The 21,184-nt window shown below is 45.6% G+C and overlaps 1 protein-coding gene and 1 long non-coding RNA gene across 6 annotated transcripts in view; one reads left to right on the top strand and one right to left on the bottom strand.

The window, feature by feature from the left end:
- Window positions 1-21,184, top strand: part of Thsd4 (thrombospondin type 1 domain containing 4) — a 537,636-nt gene that overhangs the window by 277,043 nt on the left and 239,409 nt on the right. The gene's annotated exons all lie outside the window — the stretch shown is intronic.
- Window positions 1-21,184, bottom strand: part of LOC134475652 (uncharacterized) — a 33,181-nt gene that overhangs the window by 6,613 nt on the left and 5,384 nt on the right. The window contains exons 1-2 of one of the 3 annotated variants that reach the window (XR_010046824.1): window positions 12,990-13,105; window positions 12,117-12,235 (exon numbers count right to left, since the gene is read on the bottom strand). This is a non-coding gene — a long non-coding RNA (uncharacterized LOC134475652). Of the gene's footprint in view, window positions 1-12,116; window positions 12,236-12,674; window positions 12,765-12,989; window positions 13,106-21,184 lie in introns of those variants that run through there. The other 2 variants (XR_010046823.1, XR_010046822.1) reach the window with 2 other exon arrangements.

Below are 21,184 nucleotides of genomic sequence, written 5' to 3'. Positions count from 1 at the left end.
CATGTGAGCTGTCGCTTTGATGTGACTGAGCCCATTTCTACTAGAGGCATGAGGCTGAGGCCGGTGCTATTTTGTCTTCTGAGCAAAATAGTCAGCGTTCCTGGTTTGGACTCATCTGGACAGCCTGTGCTCTTGGGCAGCTCCTGTCTCTCAGTGTGGCCAGCCCTGTGGACCTGCCCCTCTGAGTGCATCATGTGTGCCCAGGCGTGGTACCCAAGGCTGCTGGGCTCTAGTTCTGCATAGCCACTCTTTCTCAGTCAGCTCCAACTCTCTTGAGTCTGGGACCATGCCACAGGCTCCCTTCACCCCACCCTGAGCCCAGCTCTAGGCTGCCCACTTCCTGCAGCCCCTCAGTGGCCTCTGCCACTTGCAGCTCTTCTCACTGTCTAGACTCACCGCACTCCCATTTCTCCTCTCCTGCAGCTGTCCTGTGTTGCAGGGGACACTTGCGTGATATCTCTCAGGCTCCACTTTCCTGTGTGAGAAGGAAGACCCAGCTCACTTTGGCTTTGGGTTCCCAGAGTGCTCTGGTCTTAGGAGGCAGACCTTGAGGAGGTTAATTAGTTTAGATGGGGTCACAGGGAAAGGGCCCCATGGTGGGATTAGTGTGTCCACATAAGAAAAGACACCAGAGATCACACACTGCCTCTCTTTTCTCTCATACTCACAGAACAATTGGGTTTACACTGAACAATTGGTTTTGGTGACTGTTTCCTAAATGTTGGCGCTGAGTAACAGCTGTGAACTCAGGTGTCATAAAAAATGAAGCCGAACTACACTTTAAAATAATGCCTACCTGCTTGCCGGGAGCTTTGCTGTCAAGTGGTGTCACAGGCCGAGTCTAAGGCTGGTGAGCATGCCTCTGGTAAACATCTAATGGAGGGAGCTGTTCTTGTGCTGACCGCCCTGAGACATGGGCACCTCCAGGTGTCCCCTGCAGGCATGGGTGCACTGCATATGGACCCACCATCCATGGTGGGTAAATGCTGGTTAGGATGAAAAATTGCATGGAAAATAACTCAGAAAAAAATGTACATTTAAAACCTCTTTTCCCCCTCTTGCTCCTCTAGGAAAGAAAAAAAATTGTTAAAGGAATAAAACTTAATGTTCAAGTCAAACAAGGCATTTTCTGTAATTGATGTAATCGGATAGCTTTGAGGAGGAGGCTGGAATCATCCCTGGCCTGGCCTTCGGAGCTCGGCAGCCAAAGAGCCTAGCCCCTCTCCCAGCCCCGGGGCTCCAGGGCGGAGGAACCTAAGGCCCACATGTGACACCTCACTCTTCAGATACTCTAATTTATAGTTAACGCCTTTTAAGAAAACAAGAGGGAGAAAAAAAAATCTGGTTCATATTATGGAAACTTGCCGTGAAGGGAAGCTTGGGAGTTCAAAGGAAAACTGTCCCAGGAAAAGCAGCTATTAAAATTCATCCTAAGCAGTCAGGAAGGTAGTTGAAAAGAAGGCTTTCTAGGGGCGACATTGGCAGCCGGGTCACCCCCCTCCCCCCAGAGCCTTCTCTCGCCAGTCATCTCTTCCTGGGTCATTCCAGAGAGCAGCAAAATTCACAAGGATTGGTTCCTAGGACTTGATAACCAAATGAATACGTAAAAGCCGCAAGGCTCAATCAAAGGGATCAAACGAGGCGCCCTCCGGAGCGCGATAGCTTTAGTCTTCTCTGGTTGGATCAGAGGTGCCCTTTCTCTGCACGTGCCCACCTTTCCACCCACAAATGTCTGCCTCACATGCTGGTCCTCTGGGCTCAATTTCCTACAAGGAGTAAGTGCCCAGCTGGCTTCTCTGAGCCAGGCTGTCCTTTGTGTGCCTGCTGGAGAGCTGCAGAGCAGGAGAAGGAAGTGGAGAAAGAAAGCAGAGAGAGCTTTGGGCCCCTCTCCCCACTTTCTGCCTGACACAGCAGCCTTGGGCAGCTCTAGGAGAGAACGCGGAGGCAGCATCACATTTACAAAATGGGAAGAGATGGGGTGGCAAGGTTTGTGGAAGGAGCTTTTCAGGGCGCTCCTCTGGCTGGGGGAACTCAGAAGCCTGTGCTTTATGCTCTGCGTGCTGCTCTGGAGGGTTCAGTGGAGTGGAGCAGGGTAGCTACTCCCTGGGTGCTGCTGCCTACAACAGGAGGACAGCCCTGGCCTCAAGTCAGCAGCTGTCACTCAACCCCGGGAAGCCTGCTTCTCAGGGCAAGGTCTCCACTGCCCTCAGCCCTGTTTCCCGCAGGAGACATCCATTCCTTTGACCTCAGAAATTGACCTATAAAATGCTGCTCTCCCTGGCAGCTACGACACCTGGCCTGGTGTGAAAATGAATTTGGGGATGTAATCCTTTCCAGATGAACCCCAATTCGATTGGAGGAGGAGGTCAGGGCAGAAATGAGAGTGAGAAGAGGCAGAAATTGGACCCACGTAGATGCTGAAAGGGCAGTGGGAGGTGTCAAAGACAAACTTGCTTTCCTCATCTCGGGTGGCCCTGGGTGGAAGCAAGCAGCGAGCGATTCTTTGTGCTTTTACCCTCGAATCCCAGGTCCTTGTGTTTATCTTGAGCAGCAGAGGCTGTTGATCCTCCATTTCCTTTCTTTCTGAGCCTGCCAGAGGGTTCAGGGTCAGGTGCAGCCTAGTATGACTCACTGACCTCCTAGATTGGGCCACCTTTTGTAAACAAAGTCAGGGTTTGACTGCCTGTATTAGAATCCAGTAGAATGCATGGCAACATTATTTTGTGGTGTTTGGTTTGGGTACAAGGAAAGAACTCTTCTCTTCCTCTCCTTTTCTCTTGTGGTTTACTTTTGGATTACTTAAGTAGATTGAAAACACTCCCTGTTAATCATCCAAAGAGTGCTATTTTTCTACCCCATGTATCCCCCTTCACCTCAAATGTCAAGGCAGTCTTAGACCTGTCTTTTTCCTATGCAATTTCTTCCACTTCCTAAGAGAAGTCTCGTCAGCAGGAAAAGGAGCACGTTGAAGACATGTGTAGGGTGGTGGAGATGCCGAGATGGTCCTGTGTGTTGCAGAAAAGTGAACAGCAGTGTTTCATGCCCTGTGGTGGTGACCCGGCTACTACACCGAGTGCATCACCTGCTCACCTCACCCAAACCCCCAAACAACCTTATTAGGAAGATATATAACCTGATTTCACAGATGGGAAAAACCTGAGGCATGCAGCAATTTGATCTTGTCCTGGCAAGCAGCTGGGTCCAGAGCGAGACCTCTGCTGAGGGACCTCGAGTCAGGCGCTCCCCCCAGCCGGAGGCTGCTGTGTTTCACACTGAGCCCTGATCTTAGAAGTCAGAAAAGGTGGATGAGGTGGAGGAGGTGAAGAGCCTGACTTCTGCGTTTGATTGTAGCCTGGAGAGTTCTGTTTTTAGTCTCTTCCCACAGCAGCAACCATGCATTTTTCCCTTCAGAATGCCATTCAGGGTGCTTTTGTTTGCCAGCTCAACCTGATAAAGTGAGGGTCCCGGTGAACTCCAAGAGGTCCTTCTGGGAATCATCTGGGGCCTTAGATAGTCTTCCCTGGAAGCTGTAGTCACCACTCTCATGAGCCTTACCATCTCGAGAGGCAAGGTGTGGTGTCGTGGGGCTCCCTTAGACAGGAAGGAAGACCCCATGGGGCGCACAGACACCCTCTAAGAAGCGGCCTTGGGATGACAGAGGTGCAGGTGTCTCCGGCCTGTCCATCCCACCCAGGGTTAGAAGTGGCACCTCATGACGCGGCCTCCCATGTCCATTGTCTCCCAGCATGTCTGCCTCAGTCATCTTGTTTGTGGTTCTTACTAAGTCCACGCTCACCCTGAATCTTGTCACTTGCTGTGACACTGCCACAAGCACTGCACCCTGGGCTCTTTGTCCTTCACGTCCTTGGTACTTCCTCCTCTGACCGGTTTGTCCCCGAGGCCAGTTCCTCTGATCTCCTGTGAGTGTGTCTGTGAGTGTGAGGTCTGCATTCATCTTGCTCACCACTGGATTTCTAGCATGGTGCTTGTGGCAGGAACAAATGAATTCAGGGGATCTTGGGAGTCAGCAGTGTCTATTCCCTTTCCCAGAGGATGCTTGGGCTTTCCCAGCCCTGAGATACAGTATTAAAAGGGATGCAACCTGTAAAAATGTAATCTTGTTATAATAAATCTCTTTTGCATATGCACTGGTTTAGTTGTTTAATAATCATGAGTAAATTATTATGATTGTTATCAGTATATCCCTTTCACTGATGGTAAAACTACAGCTCAGAGAAGTTCAGTGAATTCCCCCAAATCATGTAATCTTTAAACAAAGATGTGACATAAATACACATGGAAATGTGACTTGTGTAACTATTGCTCAGGAATAAGTGGGAAGCACCTAGAGTTTGGAATCAAAAGGTTTATTTTGTCTTAGTTTTCAGTTTACTATATTTATAGAACTATTACTGTAAACATCATACTTCCTTTTCTAAACTTCAGAATGAAGATGATGCATTTTTTAATGTGGGGAGATAGGCCAGGGATACAGCTCAGTGGCATAAATGTCTGCCTGTCAAGTGCAAGGTCCTGAGCTCAATTCCTGGCACCAAAACCAAACCAAACAAAAATTACTTAACATAGAGAGGCCGATTGCCTGTAATCATGTATACAGATGACTTCTTGCAGCCCAGTTTTCCTGGTTTCTAAGCACTTATTTCCTCACCTGTAAAAATACTAAGTTGCCTACATCTGGGGGTTGTTACTAACCTCAAATAAAGTGCCAGAAGTAAGTATGTAAGTGCTAGAAGAACCTCATGAACTAGATAGCCTAATGTGAACTTTAACATATTATGTGGTTGTCATATCTGAAAATCCTGGACATTCCAGAACTTAGTAAAAGAGAAACAAAAGTAAAATATTCCGTTGATCCTTAGATGTTACCATAAAAACGCTGTGAAACATTTACAATATGGAAAGAGGGTCATTTTTATTCTGTGATGTTTCCGCCACTTAAAGTTTAATCTTTCACATAGAATTTCCATTTTAAAAAGCTTATTTATTCTCCAAAAACCTCGACTCTGTGTTTTACTTATAAAAATATCCAGTCCAGATAGCCAAGATCTCTAACTTGCTGAAAATTTGCTTTCTTTTGGTCTTTTTGAAACAGGGTCTCACTGCAGTTCCGGCTGGTTTTGAGCTCACTTTGTAGCCCAGGCTGATCTCAAACTTGCAACAATCCTCCTGCCTCAGCCTCCTGAATGCTGAGGTTGTAGGCATGCACCACCACACCCGGCTTCCCTGGACTTTTTGTATTTGAATCTTTTAACTCTTCAGTGTTAATGTCCTGTGTTTCATTTATCATGGAAGCTTTTCTTGGATACTTGGAAATTCCATTTGAGGAGACTGGAAGGTACATTTTAGATAGCTGTCTCCTCAACTCCGACGTTTATCTTTGTTGGTTCCCTGTGAATCTGCAGCAGCATGGGCGTCTTCATTTTTTTCCACATTTCCTGTTGGTCAGCGTGTTACTGCTGATCTGCTGCCCAGCAGAGGGCCTGCCCTGGGACAGGCCTGGGTCTTGGCTGCCCACCTCACTTGGTTCAAGGGAGACTGAGATATTTTATTTCTTCTAGACGTTTCCTTTACAAAGTCCTATCTCTTGCATAAAATAGAATATTTGAAGCAACACTTGTTGTCACTTTTAAGATTATTTTTTAATTAGAAAAGCCAAAAAAGAAACACATACACTCCAAAAGTAAAAACCACCTGTACCTCTAATACTTAAAATATAAACTTGGAAATGACTATATGTGAATATATAATATGCATAAGTGAATGTATATAGCGAGGAGTTATGCATACTAACTGCACTACACAGTGGAGCACAGGTTAGTATATTCTGAGGAGGTATATTAGCAAACGAGTGTTACGTGTTTCACATTTTGCATTTTATCTCCTTTTAAGGCTTACATATCACTGGCACGCAGCCCGGGTCTATGTCTTGTCCTCTGCTGTGTTCGCCTGTCTCTTTTGCGGTCTCGAGTGACCAGGATCCTCCTCTCACAAGCGTGTGTCTGACTTTTCACTTCCAGCCACCAAGAAACACTGTGGTGCCCCCTTTCTGTGTCTCTCTGGAGGTGTCCCGTTTATACCCCACTCCCATGGCCCATGGTCCTGATGGTAACGTTCCCTCTTCAGCTCTTTCTTGAAAGATTCCCCACAGGAATGATGAAGAGGTTGAAGCTAGACCAATTGTTCTAAGCACTGGCTCATTTTAATAGAAGAAAAAAATCACCTACCATGTTCACAGAAACATAGGCACATAAGCAAGGAGAAGAAGAAATATGAATTGCCCATAATTTTCTTGTTTAGTATGCCATTGGTCCCAGATAACCCCAGGAGTAGATTAAATGGTATATTAAAAGGCATTTAAGTATCAGGCCTGTTCTCCCCCAAATTAATGGCTCTGTGCACATCCCACATTGAATTTACACATCTCTGCCTGCCAAGAGCATGCTTGTCTCTATGGGGCTGATTCACTGGAGGCTGTTTGGAGTCAGCAGAGTTCAGTAGCTGGGCTTTGGACTTGTTCTGTCCAAATGTGGCCGTCTATTTGGTGATAATGTGACAGTGGTGAACATGACCTGTCTGAGTGCAGTTTGGCCATGTTTCATGTTTAATTGCCAAGGTCACTTTACCTTGCTGCTGTCTTGTTATTGCAGTAGAACCACAGGTTCCCAGAGCACAGTGCCCTGGAGGTGCTTCCCTATCATTCACAGCACAAGGAGGGCAGGCCTGGGAAGATCCAATGAAAGTTGTGTCTTGGGTATGGTACTCCATGTAGTATAGAGGCATAGCATCATGTGCCTCTAGTTTCTCCATGTTGGCCCCTACTATTTAAACACTACAGAGTTTACTTTCTCTCTTTTTCTGGTGCTGGGGATTGAAGCCAGGACCTTGTGTATGCTAAGCACACAGTATGCTTTACTACTGAGCAACACCCCCAGCCCTGACTTATGCTAATTATAGCTTCATATTAACCCCTGTATTGCTGCCCAAGCAACCTAAAAACAGTAATAAACACATTCCACAAAGTGTCTAGTGATCTAGAACATGGACAAAGCCTAACTAAGGGCTTCTGACCTAGGGAATCTCATGAAGTATAGTCAGGAGCTCAGCTGTGACTGTGGTCACCTGAAGGCTTTTGACAAAGGCTGGAAGGTCTTCCAAGAGGGAACTGCTGGGTGTCTGTAAGCTAGCCCTGGCTGTTGGGAGTCCTTAATTTCTCCCACGTGCACTTTTATGGGCCATTTGGGTGTCTTCACAGTATGATAGCTGGCTTCCCCAGGTGGTCTAAGAAAGCACAAGGTAGCAGCTCCAGTATATTTTATAACCTAACCCAGGGATGATAAACCTTTCAGAGCTTTCCATGATAGCAAACTACCCACTGCAGCACATGTGCCATAGGTCTGCCACCACTGCCTTAGCCTAGGAATCTGTAATTTCTGCCATATCTTGTTGGTTATATACAAATCAGTCTTGCTGAGTGTGGGAGGGAATCATAGAAGGGTATTGGATCTGTCAGGTTTCTGTTACGGTAATGAATGCAACATGAGATAATGAGATTATAAAGAGAATAGTTTTATTTTGCTTTATAGTTTTAGAAGTTTTGGCCAAGGTTAGTTAGACCCTTTGCTTGTGAATCAATGACCACATATGACAGCAAAGAGCAAAGCTGTTCATCTTATGACTGGAATGCCAAAGAGAGAAGAGAATAGGGTTCCTATACTCCCAATAACTTAAGAACCCAGTGGCATCAAGCTTGAGATCAAGGCTACAACACAGACTTGTGGGGTCGTTTTAGGACCCAAACAATGGCAGGCATGAATATTAATAGGCAAAGATTACTTGAAGCTGTCTCAGGTCTGCTACTGTTTCCTCTAGGCCCTTCAGAACTTCCACTTCCCTTTAGTAGAAAATATTCCTAGTGTTGGTTCAAATAAAGAAGCAAAGGTCCTGTTACAATCGATAAGTTCCACCAGTCTTAAATATGGCTATTAAACAGTGTCTTGGTTACTTTTCTCTGTTGCTGAGACAAAATACCCAATGCCCAACATGAAGCAAGGAAAGGTTTATTTAGCTTACAGATTTTTAGAGGCTTTCATCCACACTCAAGTAGCTACAACGAAGGATGGCTTGGCTAAGGGACAGTCATTCATGGTGGCTGCAAGCGGCAAGAGTGAAAGAGCAAAAGAGAGAAAAAACATCCTTCTTTCCTCCCTTATAGTGTATGCGGGCTCCACCCCTGGGCGGGTGCAGCACTCACACAGCCAGCACTAAACAATGAACCAATCACAAATGCTAGATTCAACCACTTCCATGACTACATGAGGCATGGGCAGCCATCTAGGCACAAACCATAACAAGCAGTATCAATATTATATATTGGGGCTGGGGATTTAGCTCAGAGGCATAAGCTCCTGGCTTGCAAGTGTGTAGTCGTGAGTTCGATCCCCGGTACCGATAAAAAAGAAAAAGACAAAAAAAATATTATATATCATTCTGTTAGAAGAACTGTTCCTTTTAGAGCATTTAATCTGACATTTATTGAGAAACAAGATTATACTCCAGAAAAGTCAAGGTTAGGGTCCACATTTGATCACACTTTCCAACTGGGATTTTCTTCTACTGTGATGAAACTGTGATGTGTGCTGTCAGTTTCCTTTTCTCCCCTAGAGTCTGCCTTGAAGAAAGCTAAACAAACAGATCAAAACCGAACCTCCTTTTACAAAGTTTACCATTTATGGGTTGCCATCCTGGAGTGCAAGCCATGTTCTTTATTAGCCGCTGCTTTGAAATCCATAGCTGCTGATTGCCTGGCAGGAAGCCCTGTGTGCTGGCAAAACCAACTCCAGTGCTTTGGAAGCTCACTGGGAGCTGAGGGAATGAGAGCAGCAGCATCATAGAAGCACTGTCTTAGGCAAGCCTAACTTCTAATGACCTAAAGATGCTATCAGTGATGGTCCCACTTCTCCTTCCACATCTCCCATGAGATATAACCACATCTTCGATGGTCAATTTTCATTATCTAGTGGAGCCATGTTTCATCTGTGCATATCATTTGCCCAACTATGGAATTCTTTCAAGTATTCAAAAGCTGTTCTCATGGGGATCTCCTTAGTCTTTTCCAGGCTAATCATGCCATGTTTGCTCAGCCTTCCCATCGTAGAACAATCTCCAAATCCTTTACTGTCTTCCTTTCAACGTCTGTCTGAAAATGTGGTATCTATTCGTTTTGTGTGACAAGTATTCTCTCAATGCTTTTGGCAGACACTGGTGCAGATGTCTGAAAGGATACAGTCAAGTGAACCAGTTCCTTTTGATTGCTTTGGACATTACGTTTCTACTGATATAACCAAAGATTACATTTGCCTCTTTTGCAGCCATGTCAGGCTGTTGGATTATTTTGACTGTGAGCAACTAAAATTCTCAGTTTTCATCAAAAGGAACTGTTATCACTTCAAGACTTTCCAATTCTACTTGGCACGTAGTTGATTTTTTGAACCTCAATGAAAGAGTTCACATTTTTCCTATCCAGTGCCTTCTTATTGGTCCAGATCGTTGTTCCAGCCCATTAAAGTCATTTTGATATTTGCTGATGATTAAATCTTGATTCTGTCACACTAGTTATTTCTCCCAGCTTTGCATCATCTCTAGTTTTGATCAGCGTTCCTGCTATCTTTGTATCTAGCCGCTTGCAATGATGAGGAGTTGCTGAGGACCAGCACCAGCATCCTCTGGCAGGCCCCTGGGTCCTGCCTTCCCCCGTCCCGTCAGCACTCTTAGAGAACAGGTTTCCAGCCAACTCTGAGTACTCCAAATTATACTGTCATCTGGTCTGCATTTCTCCATCTTGTCCACAAGAATTTCCTGAGAGACTTTGCTAAATGCCTCGATTAATCAGTACATGCTGGGTGTCTGACATTTGCAGTTGTCCACCACAGTGACCTGCTCCTGGCTGCAGAGGAGGAGAGGGAGTGGAGTGGGCTGAGCACTGTTGTGTCTTCTTCTTGAGGTCCCTTGTGACTTCAGTCCTGGCTCGGCGTAGGGGAGGCCCAGACCTTGGCCACCACTTTCTGTGGCCCTGTAGACCTAGAGAGCACCTCCTGCTTCCTGGTAAGACTCCGGTCTCTTAACTCTTAATCATCTGCTCTTTTGTGCTACACTGGCTTTGTTCACTTTTGCTGTTTAACTTCCTTCTCCACATGCTCCAGTATATACTGAAGCTTGTGGATGTTTGAAATTCAAGTCACCAAATCTTCAATGACCTAATGTAAATGTCTGTGTTAGATGCACCTGTCCCATGCCAGCGCTTGCTTTCTTTCGTTTTTATCGGTACCGGGGATCGAACTCACGACTGTCTGCTTTGCAAGGCAGGCGCTTTTGCCGCTGAGCTCAATCCCCAGCCCCCATGCCAGTGCTTTCTGATGTACCCCTCATGGTGTCCCTGAGTCCCCAAACATGAATCTATAACAAGCCATCCTGGTTGGCTCTGTTTGCAAGGCCTCCAGTCTCAGGTCTGTCCCACCATTCCAGTTGTCCAGCCACATACACAAGGACCTCTTGATTTTGCCATTTGCCTTGGCCCATTGTTCTGATTGTGCTTTTCGTCTCGGTTTGGACAGTCTTCCCTGGGTCAGCTCTTGTTTCTCTACTTCTACCAGTATGGTCACTGTCAGCCGAATGCACGTGAACTCCCTCCACCCCTAATTCTCCAGAAAGATGGGGCAAGCAGTGGTGGTTGAATGGCTGAAAGACCAGGTTCCAGTGCCGAAGTTCCAGCTCTGTTACTGCCTGATAGTTTAAAGAAGGTATGCCCTACTCCACCCTGTATTGTAATAACAAATGCCAACCCTCAGTTTTGGTGATACCAAGGGTCAAACTAAAAGGTTGCTATATGACCTGCCATCTCTGTCTTGGTTTGCAATAATGAGAAGCAAACCCCATCACTTTGCCCTAATACTTTTAGGGATTTGGTGCTTTTTTCCTGAGTTGTCTCCTCATAGAGATTCATCATCCCACCTGGAAATTTTTCCCTCTAAAGTTTAAGCTTTACCACTGCAGATCAGAAATTCTTCTGCTGTAATTGTCCCAGTTTGGGGAAATTCACAGTTTCCACCCAAGAATTTGAAGACTCTTTATTCATAAGTCCAGGTAGAATAATTACATAACCAGGTAGAAATTTCCCATTTAGTCCAGGGTCTTCTAAAACTGTGGACTTCAATTGGCATGAAATGAAAATATTACCCTTTCCCTCAAACCTCAATTCCCTACTTAAAAAGCAAATATGTGCACTTTATATCACTTATAGTCCTTAATAATACGCTAAAGTACACACTCAGAACTTTCCAAATGTAGTAAAATTTGTACTTGGGTGAGACCCTTACCTGAGTCATTTTCCTCTTAGGGAGTGACTTGAAATAGAAGTCAAACTCCCTTTTAAAGAGAATTAATAAAGACAAAGCAACAACAAAAATGATACAAGATTTTAAAACAATATGATAGAAAAATTAATGGTTATTACATTGCATATTGTTATTTTCAAGATTATTTTTGCTAGCTTTTAATCGTAGCTCTTAGCATGTAAGCACCGAAATGCTTAAGCAAACCCACCTGTTTCTCCTCATTTTCACAAGTACTAATCTCCCCTTGCGTGTGGCTTTGAAGCAAATGAGGTTTTTATTAATTGAAGCAAAGCCTCCCACAGGAGCCTCAGCGTGGCCAACTCAGTCATTACATAACAGGAATCAGCAAATGAGCCCCCTCAAATCAGCAGAGCCCCCCTCAAATCCTACTGCATCTTGGCAGTGACTCCCCAGTTTGACACTTATACCACAGTTAATTAGGGTGATTGTGAGGGGTAGACAGGGCCAGAGAAAAGGCAAGATTGAAAAGCTGCTCCTGTTACCTTTGGGGGTGCTTCCAGTCTTTCCCACATTAAAAAGCTAAATGGTAGATTTATGTCTTATTTTCTTCCTGCTTTCCATGCTTGGCTTCTTATTTAATGAGCCTTAAAAGAAGGAGGACTCAGTATTTAAAATGTGTATAACATGCATTTAAATTCAGGGTTTGTATTTGCCAGACTTTTTCATCTCTGGTACCCAAGTTACCTGTGTTGAAGTCAACATTCACAAGTGGCTTTTGTTGGTCTTCACCTCCGATCACGAAGCCCTCAGTTGAGCCCAAACTTGCCGTGTCACTTTTTTCTCTGCACTGTGCGCATTATCAGCTGGACAGAGGAGCGAACCAAAAAGAAAGCTTGGGTCACTTTATTAGTTTTGAAATAGTGGTAAATAAGAGAATTACAGTGATCCTTGACCATCCCAAGGTGGGGGGGCGCAAGGGGTCTGGGGCAGGGCCAAGGGGAAGTGGTACAGGAAAAAGGGTCTCTCTACTCCCCCTGCAGAATGCCACTGGCCATTTCTTCCTCCTCCCTCTTCCTTTCCTCCACTTAGATGTGGGAAATGGAAAGAGACAGAGGCTAGGGGAGAAGAAGCTGGCACTAGAAACAGTTGGACCCTGAGATGTGGTGACCACTCAGGTGCTCCCCACCCCAACCCCCAGCTCCAGGATCTGTGGAAGGGCCACGCAGCCCGAAGAGCCCACTTCCTCTGCCCGTGCTGAAGCCAGTGCTCCAGTGCCAACCTCTGGTCTTTGTCCTCCCTCACCTCCCAAGCATCTGTCCTCCTCCTGGCTCTGTCCAATCCCTGGTTGAAACCATCATTACTTTTACTTAGGTCACCGTGGTGGCCCTCCCTGCTTCCAGCTGGCAGCTTTCTGTCTTGCTCTCTGGGCCATTGCTAGGGCTGTAGTTTTGGAGGCAATACAGATCTCCAACACCTGGAGAGACTCTTTGCTCAGTCCCCTCAGGTGAAATCTCTCTCCCTCAGCCAGTCCAAGGCCTTTACTTACTTTCCAGTCCTCCCTCTGTGCCTTATCCAGCCTCTATACAGCAACACTGGACTAGACATGAGCTCACTCACCTCTGGGCCTCAGGCCTTTCCTGTGTTTCCAGCTCAGAGGTTGCATCTGCAAGGGAATCTTCATTATTGGGACCTTTATCTGGATCCCCTCTGAGACACTGCCCTCACCTTTGAAACCTGGACCCCAAAAGAGGCCATTTTCCTTTTTTTAGGAAGTCTTAGTAAACTCAGGTAGAATGGCATAGAAGCATCTGGTTGCCAGGGCTTTCCTGGACTTGGTTTTCTGCCTTTCTACATCTACACCCTCCTGCTACCTCCGTACTCTCATCCGTAGGGCCCACAATCCAGGTCCCATAAAAATCCACATAGCATGAATTGCTTTTCATTAACCGATTACCAATACTGAAGTTCAAGGTAATTATAAGATATAGATTTTTCCTCAGCCATCCTTGGATCATGGCTGAGATCTCTGTAACAGACCACAGATGGAAAAGGGAAAAGAGTTGGTTTTATGTGACACTACAACCACCCTAAAGAAATGAGTACAGGCCTGAAGCAGAGTGGGCAGGTATAGAAAAACATGATAGGGTCTGATCAACTGGTAGGGAACTGGGGAGACTTTTAGGGCCCTGTTCAGACTGTTGCCCATAAACCCACATCTTCCGAGATAAAGGTACTCCTTTCTTCCCAGACGAGGGAGGGAACCTCCCACAGGGGAGTCTGATGACCTGCTTCAAGGGAAGGTCGAAAAATCCTTTCTTGATGTTAGGGCTCAGGGAAAAAAGGGTGGGGTGTCAGAGAGACCTCCCTGTACCTGCCATCTCTCCGATTCCTGCAGTGTCACAGTGCCATTTTTTGGAAAAGCATGTCCCATCAGAGGTGACTTTAACTAGTGATTGGCTGTAGGTCCTTTTGCTGGATCAGGCCTCATTCCCCTCCCTTTTTCCTATTTCCAGATAGTATTAGCCAACAAGAAAGGAATGCTGTTCCCTTTAAGATAGTGCTAACATTTCACATGATATTTCTGCCACTTTTCTGTTTGCCAACATTTAGTCACATGGCCACATTGAGTTATAAAGTAGGCTGGGGAAAGAAGTGTTTACTCGGTGCAAGTATGTACCTCGCAAAAACCTGAGAGTCCTATTACTGTGGAAAAAAGGGAAGATAAATATTGGGGGGCGGCCAGCAAACTGTCGCTCCCCTGCCAGTGAAATGCCATCCCTTTTCTTACCCTGCCTCATCTGACATGTGAGCAGGCCCCCTCCTGGCTTCACATTACCTAAGAACTTGTTGGAATAGAATTCTCACACACCTGCAGCTCACTTGTAAAGACGATTCTGCAATAGTAATAATAATAATAATGTTCTCCATCTTCTGAGCCATACTAACTTCTCCATGATCTGCATCACCCATGTCCCAGGGGGCTGTCCCGCTGGGCATCCCAGAATTTCACAGGTAGGACGGTCTCCACACCTGCCTCACAGATACAGTGCCGAGGTCACAGTCCAGGTGTACTGATTCTCACAATGTGACTGTGTGGGTTCAGAAACCCACAGTTTAAGGTTCACAGGGAGAGGGCAATGTGATAAAGTCCACGGTAGAACCAAGTCCCTCACCCCCATGATCGCATGGACACACTCTGGTGGTTGCTTTCAAGGCCAAGAAGCTGCCGGCTGATGTCTTCCAGTCTTCCGATCGCTGCTTTCCAGCGAGGTGAGACCCAGGTGTTATTTATCTGCTCAAGAGCACCCACATGAATACATTTAGCCGGATATGTGTTCCACTTATGCTCAACACATCTGCGTCAAATATATCTTTGGAAGACTGCCCTTTGATGGGGGAGAAGGGCGGAAATCCCGAGTCTGGTTATCTCCCTCCCTTCATCTCCCTGTCATTGGTCTTGTTCACTGACAGACCCTTCCTTCCTGTCTCAGCTGGTACCTGGCATGTGGCAGGGTTGCCATCAGTGTGTGTTCCACTAACAGACATTGTGTGCTAAATGACGCTGTATGCTAACCTATACAGAGATGATTGAGAATCAGGTGAAGGAAGGACTCAGCCAGTTTTATATTTGTAGCTGTGTGTACAGTGTCATTGTATACACAGCACCGAGGATCTAGAGCTGCCTGAGGTGGAATCTCACATACAAATAGACTCACCAGTGCACAGAGGTTAAGCCAGAGGCATTAGAGGCAGAGAAACCTATTTGTGTAGAGGCATGAAATAACCTCACATGTTCAAACAGTGCCAGAGTTTCCCTTCCTTTTAAAATTAAAAAAAAATGTTTTATTTTCTAAAAGTGACTCATAGGGACTGGGGATTTAGCTCAGCGGCATAAGCGCCTGCCTTGTAAGCAGGCAGTCGTGAGTTCGATCCCTGGTACCGATAAAAATGAAAAAAGACCAAAAAAAAAATAATAATAAATAAAAGTGACTCATAATTACTACTAATTTATCAAAGTCAGAGCTTTGATTTAGAAGAATGATTTACAACCAAAGGTTACGGAATGAAAATCTGGTAGTTGGTTGGAGTTCAGCCGACTCCAGCCAGGGTAAGGAGGAAAACTGAAAATGTTTGTTTCTTTCTTAGCAGTCAGCACCTTGGAGCCATGTCAGTGTGTCACTTCGGTGATGGCATATAAAGGGCTTTTAAAGTCCAAGGGGAGCTGCCATCCAGAGAGTGTGTGGAAGGCCCATGGTATGAGTGATAAAAAGAATTGTCCAACAGTCAAGGAAGCTGGAGAAGACAAGAGTTGATTCAGAGGAGGGCACACCACCAAGCAGGAGAGCAAGCGGGTTTCCAACGAGGAAGGCCAGAGTGATAGCACAGGGAGTTTCTTGGTTTTTGTTTTGTTCTTGGTACCAGGGATCAAAGTCACAACCGCACGCTTGTGAGGCAGGCGCTTATGCTGCTGAGCTAAATCCCCAGCTCCTGGTCAGGGAGTTTTAAGAGGCTGAGACATGGAAAAGCATCTCCACAGATCTCAGCATCTTTTTTTTTTTTTTTTTTTTTGTCTTTTTCCTTTTTATCGGTACCAGGGATCGAACTCACGACTGCCTGCTTGCAAGGCAGGCACTTATGCCGCTGAGCTAAATCCCCAGCCCCAGATCTCAGCATCTTAGGGATGCCTGCTTTCTGATGACCACTGAGCAATACCTTTCGTGCTTTTAAGGTTGTGCACTAAAGTTACAAACCACTAAAGCCTCTTGCGTAGACCTCATAACAGACCTGTAAGATTCTGATAAGATCTTGAAGAAAGATGTGGCATTAACTCAGTGGAAGAAAGAATGGTTTTGGTGTTTATTTTTATCTTGCCCTGTTCCTAGTCAATGTCAGTGTGGAGCCTCATGACTGCCCGGTATGTTGCTGGGGAGAGATGCGTCATCAGAGGAATTTGGATGCTGAGAATTTTAACCTTTTCAGCCCACAGTGATCATAGCTAGAAAAACAACTGGTAACTGATACATAGAAGCAAGTGGTACTAGTCTAGGCATTTTACCTGTATTTACTTATTTATTTTTCCTAATGACCTCATGAGGAAGTATTAGTATTATCTTGTTTCATAGCTGAGAAAGATCATGAAGTTATAAGTGGCTAAATTGGAACTTAATTAAACTCATACATAGAGTGCAGAAGTTTTACAGTATATTTAAAGTTGCTGTGCTAGTTCTTAGTGTTTGTGTGGCTTTGTTTTTTGAGCTTTTCTACATAGCCACGGTAGAAACCAAAGAACCTGCTGGTTGTCAGACACCTCCTCAGCCTTGTCAGCCTATGTATTCATGCACCTTCTTGTGTGTAAGCCAGGGACTTTGCTGCTCTCCTCTTGCCCTGTCCCTAGCTACTCCTAATGTGGCCTGTCCCTGCCCCCACCCCTAGACATGAGCGCACCCTGCACAGTAAGATTCAGAAGTTACCAGTAGGGCAAGCAGGTTGACGTGTCCAGAAATCACATCTGGGGAGACAGGAATGTCCTTGTCCATGCAGGGGACACTGAGATGGTAAATGTGTTTCATTCAGTCTGTTTCATCTCTGGGAACAGAACTTGTTACTCTTACCTCCCTCCTCCACCACCTCTTACTCTCCTATGCCAGCCCCATAATGTCATGTGTAATCATCAGAGGGCAGTTTGGAATCCCAGAGGACAGTCCTCTGGGACCTTCCAGCCATCACCCCTTGTTCCCTCTTTTTGCCTGACTCTTATTCCCTCTCTGCTACCTCAGTCAGATTTTGCTTTTTGTGATATGAAAGAAGTAAAATCTACTGATCAGGAACAAGAATTTCTCTGCCTGGATGAGCTTCCAACCCTGGTTCAGTCACATGCTGAGTATGTCACCATGTGACCCATTTTATTCTCTGTAAAACATAGTCATAAAGACTTCCTTCCAGTCATGCTGATCACCATGGGATCATTATGGTGCTCTGTCCCCATTGGCCAGGAGAGGATTAGTGTAAAAATTCTTCGTTACTTTTTTCTTATTGCTGAGGCAAAGTATCAAACACTCCAAGTTAGACAAGGAAAGGTGTGTTTTAGCTCACAGTCTGTAGAGGTTTCAGTTCATAGTTGGCTAGTGCCAAGGCAGAGGAGAAACAATTCATGCTCAGCAGAAGGCAATAAAGTAGTGAAGAAGAAGCAAGCTACAAACAGCAAGCCACAAGCAGGGACCACAGCATTGCTTTCTCCATTATATTCTATCAGGCTACCCACTCATTCATTCCTGGAGTAGTGTACCCTTAATTTTAGCATCACACCATGGACCGATCCCAGCATCACACCTTGATTCTAGCATCACACACTCCAGATCCAGTCACCTCGGAAAAGCTCTACTTATGATCACATGAGTCTTTGGAGGACATTGAGACACAAACCATAACAACAGATGCCCTCCTTATACACCTAATATAGTCAAGTGCTTAGAATGTTGTCTTCCACGGAATAGGTCTTCAATCAACATGAACTCTTTATTGTTTATCATTCCACCACCATCATCATCACCACGAGTTAATCCATCATAGAGTAATTATACCCAGCATCTGTTAAAGGCCCATGTGGGTAGGAATCCTATCCAGCAAGGTTCAGCCTGGCCCTGTAAGCCTTTAATTCTGCCCTCACACACTTCCCAGCTAAAACTCCACCAGCAGACAGCTTTTGTGCATTTCTTAGTGACAGAGGCTTGGCTTCCCAAATGGACAGAGTTCCATAGCAGAAAAACCAGGATTTATCTCCCTGAGGAGTTTTCCTTCATTTTGAGATGAGTGTTCCAGAAACAGCCCATCTCCTGGTGGATCTTTAGAAGTCCTACTCACTGACCTGTGTGGAAATGGAATTCGGGTTTTCAGGGAAGTTCATTTTGCAGGCGGTTGAATGCATGTTATTCTCATAAAGCACATGTCATCTTAATTGAAACTGTGTGAGTGGGAAATTTTGCCTTCTAAATTTAGAACTCGCATGGGGAGGAAATGTAACCTTTGAAACGAGGGAGGAGGTGGCAGGAGTTGTTCTATATAGCTGCAGTGGAGAAATCACCTGGTTGTCTGTGCTGTCAGAAGGATCTGTTTTAAAGAGCAAACTTTCAGGATTTTGTTGTTGTTTTGTAATTTCCTAATATTCCTTATCTTTGCAGTTTTTATTGGCTCTTTTAAGCCGTTTGTCCTCAAGGTGGCCTCCAGGTCCCAGACTACAGGGCCCAGCTTTATTCTGTTTCTTACTCTGGGAGGGAGCTCAGGACAGAGTCATCACCAGAACCTAGCAATGCAGTTGTTGCCCTGGTTCAAGAAACTTTGAAACATCAGCTTTTAGGAAAGTGAGCCTTTGGGAGCCCAGTTACTGTCAGTGCCCTGAACAGATAGATCTCTATTCTTCTTTTCTGTAGGGTGACAGGAGTGAGCTCCCAGCAGCATCTTCCCATTTGAAGTAGGGAGGATGGGACTCCTCACTTGCTCCTAGCAGTGTCATCGCATGTTACCTAAGGACAGGGTGGGTCCTTAGTTGCTTCTGTGCTGTATGGACATCACAGAGTGTGTTTATGAAAACCTAGATGACACAGGTCAGTCTCTCTGTGTGACCTGTTGAGCCCATCCAGACACATTGAACACATGAGATGTAGGAGGTTGCTGCTGGTGAGATGCAGCTTCACAGGAAGCCTTTTTGTTTTCATTCCTGGGGATTGAACCCAAGGAATGCTGAGCTACATCCCCATCCCTTTTTATTTTTTAGATTTGAGACAGAATCTCACTAAGCACAAAGTTTCCTAGGCTGGCTTTGAACTAGCAATCTTCCTGCTTCAGCTTGCCGAGTAGCTGGGAGCTGGGATCCAGGCAAGTCCTACCATATTTGGCAGTACATCTATTTTTTTAAAAAATAAATGGAGCACATTTTAAAAATAATGATTAAAAAGTGCAGGATAATAAAGCATGCCATTTGTATATTCATCAAGTCCTCTGCATAACTGCTCATGCTGCATGCCATATGACTGGCGGTACAGTAGGTTTGTTGCAGTGTGTTACATTGTGACATTAGGACAGTTAAGACCACATTAGGCAACAACAGTTGTTCAGCTCCACTGTCATCTTAGGGCCACACATGTGGGCCATCGGTATCTGAAACACTGCCATGCAGCACGATACAGTATACAAACCCAGGTTTCCAGGGCCTCTACCATGCCTGCTCTCACCTGTAAGTGTTGCTCATTGCGCAGGAGGTTATGTGTGCAAATTAGGTACTCAAAATAGCACAGTTAGCCAAGATAAACATACAGATAATTTGTAATACAGATCCTAGTTTGCAAAAGAACGTTTCTAAAGCCAGAGCCACAGCACGGAGGCATTGAGGGGAAGCCAGCACAGAGCCAGCTGTGGGTGGGTGTGACAACTGGCGCTGTAGAATGTTGCCTCCTCCTCCTGTTTAATGTGGCATGGAGTAAGAAATAAACAGGCACTGGGAACGCTGTGCGCATCTGTGTGGAAAACGGCACTGGGAGTGTTTAGAAGTTACCCGGAGGCAGAGGAAGTGGATGTGTTGCCTCTCCCATAGGGCCCGGTACTGATCTCATTTTCTCCATACTGAAGGCGGCTCTGGTCCCGGAGGATGAAAGGACAGGCAGATAGCAGGAGACAGTTGAATACATGAGGTGGATATGGAAGCCACATTGGGAGCCTGGGGCTGTGCGTGATGGGAAAAGAAAGCACAACTCCTGCTTCCTGTACTTCTGGGGCCCTCAGCCCCTCAGCCCCTCCTGTGCTTTCAGCCTTCTCCCTCACACAGACCCCCCCAGCTTCCTCCCCACCTCTGCTCTGTGCCTCCCAGGGGACAGTCCCACCAGAACATCCCTAAAACTGCTCACTCATCCGCCTCCCCCTGCAGCCACCTGCTTCTCCTTCTGTACTTCCTGCTCCCGAGGAAGTCTTCACTCAGACACAGGATTCTGCAACTTAAAAACCACTGCGGTCAGCCTGCAAGCTCTGAAAGCTGGCCCTGGTTTAGGAGTCACGCAGCAGAGCTGTGTTCCCAAATCAGATGACTCTGGTCCCCAGGGAGGGCTCTCAGCTTGGGGCTGCGCTAATGAAACAGCCCTGCATCGCTGCTTGCTGTTTTGCCAAGTTTTCCTTGAAGATGTTACTCATTACATTCCTCAGCAGAGCCCTAATGAGGACCCATGGGAGAAACCTCCCTCAGGCTGGATTGAGTTGGATTTGCTGTCTTTGTGCCGAGCCAGCAGCTGTACTGTCACTTGAATAGCATGTCACTCTGTGACTCATGCCAGGAAGCGCCAAGCCTTTCTCTAGCAAATGCATGAGCAGGTATAGTAATCTGCAATATGTTTGCTCTCCTGGGTTCATTGTGTCCTAATCTACTTACTGTAATTTCCATTATCTTGTGTTATGACATCTACTTAAGCCTCTTACAAAGCGGAATATAACAAAATTAAATCCTCCAGCCTCAGAGTTTCATAAATGAACACATGTAAAGTATCCATGGAGATACGCTTGTAAAGTAGAAAGCTGCAGCTTTTGGTAGTCAACACACTTTGGTAGACGCTAATGATAATCAAAATTCACAAAACAGCACAACATTGGAAAGAGAGAGTCGGATCCTGAATTTCAACTGTAAAGAATTTCAGTTGCAGACATGCAGAAAGAATTTCATCTGTAGAGTGAATTCAAGTTACTTTTTGATGGTTTAAAACACACCTACACTCAGTGTAATTATGTAACTCATAACAGAAAATACATATTAAGAGCTGCATTTCAGGTAATGG

The sequence above is a fragment of the Cavia porcellus genome, unplaced genomic scaffold, assembly GCF_034190915.1.
Source record: "Cavia porcellus strain 051 isolate PalLab524CR breed Dunkin Hartley unplaced genomic scaffold, mCavPor4.1 scaffold_4, whole genome shotgun sequence".
Taxonomy (NCBI): Eukaryota; Metazoa; Chordata; class Mammalia; order Rodentia; family Caviidae; genus Cavia; species Cavia porcellus.
The sequence above is the reverse complement of the archived record's forward strand: the minus strand, read 5'-3'. Positions and strand labels throughout refer to the sequence as shown.